Source organism: Cryptomeria japonica, chromosome 11 (assembly GCF_030272615.1).
Source record: "Cryptomeria japonica chromosome 11, Sugi_1.0, whole genome shotgun sequence".
In the NCBI taxonomy this organism is placed as follows: Eukaryota; Viridiplantae; Streptophyta; class Pinopsida; order Cupressales; family Cupressaceae; genus Cryptomeria; species Cryptomeria japonica.
Window position 1 is genome coordinate 41,956,950 of NC_081415.1, and position 3,202 is coordinate 41,960,151.

Here is a 3,202-nt window from a genome sequence, read left to right on the forward strand (position 1 = left end):
CCAACTGACCATCATACTTTAGTGGGGTAAAATATGGTTTAGTGTTCGTCCTACTCAAAACCTTCAAGAACTTCTCTTCATTTGGATCGATCACTGGCAGATTAGCTACTTGTTTTGTCAGTGTTTCTTCTTCTTCATCTCCGCTCACATATTCAATATGTCTACCTCTCCTCTAAGTTGTCTCAACAGCTTCCAACCAAGTTGCAAATCCTCAACATTTCCATCACAGTAGGTTCAACATTCCCACATGCTCCACCATTCCTATTTCCTCTTCGTGCCATCTTCGCGCCATTCCTCTGCAACTACAGTTCGGAACCACAACCCAACACCCCACAACAAAATCTTCAAGACAACACAATCTCTAGAATGAAATATTGCTCTAATACAACATGGTGTAGTCATCGGTTAGCAGGACCTCAAAGAGATCAAACCAGATCCGGCAACAAGAGTAAATACAATGGAAAAAAAAGGATATGATGGAGGCAATGCAAAAATAAATGAATTAAATTATAAAAACTGATTATAAATAACCAGTAACATCTATCCGAATAAAAGATTCAGCTCACTCGCTTGCTACATACATGCTCAATTACAAAATTGGTCAAGTTTGAACATCTATATCTTAAGATATGCATTTATATTCTTCCTAATGAATTATGATGATAAATTACATTGATTTATATTGAAAAGAGGGATCTAGGTTGGCCCAAGATAGTTCAAATACCAAAGAACAAGATAAAACATGTAAAACCACCAGGTCATCCTCCGCCAAGGAAAATCCTCTTAAAAGTCCAAAGGATGAAGTGCGGATCAGAGGGAAGTTTGACCACAAGCCAAGGAAAATTGGAACAAAAAAATTAGGGCTCTTCAAGCTATATAAAGGATCCACAAGATTTACAAATAGAAAAATAGGTCCAAACGGTTTTGGTGTTCTAAGCCAGAAAACTGTATTGGAATCCAAAAGTGATAAATTGCTAGAAAAAGATCAAAACTTTCCATGGTTTATAAATAAGGAAGATGATCATGTTCACAAGAAAAATCTAGCTCTGCAAGGTTCAGTGAGAAAATGCAAGAAATTGCAAAAAAGGAATGTTGAAACTACAAAATAGAAAAGAAATATTTTTGGTTGATACAAGATTGCCAAGAACCGGTGATGCTCCCACATCATGATCATCCCACTAAAAATATAAGCAAGTGTTTCAACTACTCTTCTATCTGTCGAAATGTTAGAACTAGAGCATCCTTAGCATCTTGCATACTTCTCACTAAAGAATCTATCCGGGGAGTGCTAAGGCTCCTTAATTCAGTCACTCTGCCCAAAACTCTTTCCTTTTCATGGTTTAGACTCTTGATTTTATTTAGTATACTTAAAACATGGGGTTCAAAATTAATAACCAGAGTAGATTGTAGTATGTATGACTATGATATGTCTCCTAGCTGATCTTCACATTCCCTTATTTTCTTGTCAATGTCTATAGTGAATTTGGAAAAAATAAGACATGACTTGTATATATTACCTCCATCAATCACATCCTAAATATTCTTTAGTGCAGTAACTAGACCGACTCTATCATCTACAATCATCTTCAAAAAAGTTTTAAACCTAATAGCATTATAAAAATTTCAAAACTTTAATATATGTAGCCTTCTCCAAAGACTCAAAATGAGAACCAACATCACTTAACCCTTGACCATGCCAGAGGGATCAAATCTATATGGTTTAAAAGATGGCATAATACTCTCCAAGATATCCCACGCCAATGATATGAATTCATTGTTTTCAAAATGGGACTTGAGCAGGTCTTTATTGGCTTTGGCTTGAGCTAGAGTTTCCAATTTAAATGCTTGAATGGGGGATAATGAACTCAAGTCAATCAGCCCTTGACCAAAATTATCTAGATCAACAACAACTTGTTTGCCTTTAAAAAAACTAGTTTCTCTTGCCACTATTAGCGGAGCCTAATCTTCCTTCCCCTCTCCTTTCTCCTTTTTTGAAACTTCTACACTCGTACCTTTTCCATCTTTCTTGCCATCACCCTTATCCTTGTCCACATCCAATGTCCACTAACTTGGTTTTTATGAAAAAACTTCTATAACATGAGGATCCTGCACAACATCACCGAAGGTATCATTTGCTCCATCAACATTTTCAACTAGTTTTTTCTCATTAGAATGTCCTTCTAGATGGACTTTCTTAGGCAACTTCTCCTTTAGCTTATTAGGGATAGTTGTATTTACTTTTGGAACAAATGAGTCTTTATTTGGTTCTTTTAGATTTACATCAACTCTTTGATCTATTAAAAACTATCTCAAAATTGTGTCAACCTCCTTTATCACCTCAACTTTCTTCCCTACTATAAGCTTATTCACCCTCTTCTTTCTTCAAAATCTATCCTTGGCAAGATTAAATAATCTGATTGCATCTCTAGAAATAATAGAACATATATTTACTAGCACATATTCTTTTATTTTCTCATCCTCTTGACTAGTTGTAAGCCTTCTTGCATCCAAAATATCATATAGACTTTTAGGGATCATAGATGTAATTTCTGTTAATGTCTTAGTATATGCATCCATATATTCTACAATTGATTCTTCAACTACCCTCTGGTCCTTATCATCAAAATTTTAATAATATGTAGATACATTACTTAGATTCCTATCCTTAAGAATTTCATCAATTAAGTTCTTCAAAGTCAATGGGGGCATTATTTGAAATGTTCCTTCAATCTTACTGGATCTCAAAGCGGCATCAAACTCACTTTTATGCTTCTTGCTAGCCCTGGCCTTATCGAATGATTCACTTTGTGCTCTTGGATTCTTGGATGGTTGAGCTCCACCAGATTGTGGTTTCTTCACCACTCTTGCATAGGTGGCTATCTTTTTCACCTCTCTTATTGCTTCATCAAACATTGTCTCTATGACCTCGACAGTGGCAACAATATATACTCTTTGAGGTTTCTCCATTTTCCTCTTCTCCACCCCATTGGTTGATTATGTAGATTGTTTTTTGGGTAGAGGAATGGGCATCTACACACCAAAAGTAGGTGCAGACTAAGACTCTTTTGGCTTGGCCCGCTTCAGAGGGGTGGAAACAAGTTTAGTCTTCTTTGTCTTTGCCAGGTCTTCTTCCTTCACAATGTTTTGTTCTCTTGCCCTTTGTACAACCTCCTTTCTTATACCCATCTGTTCTACGAGCTCC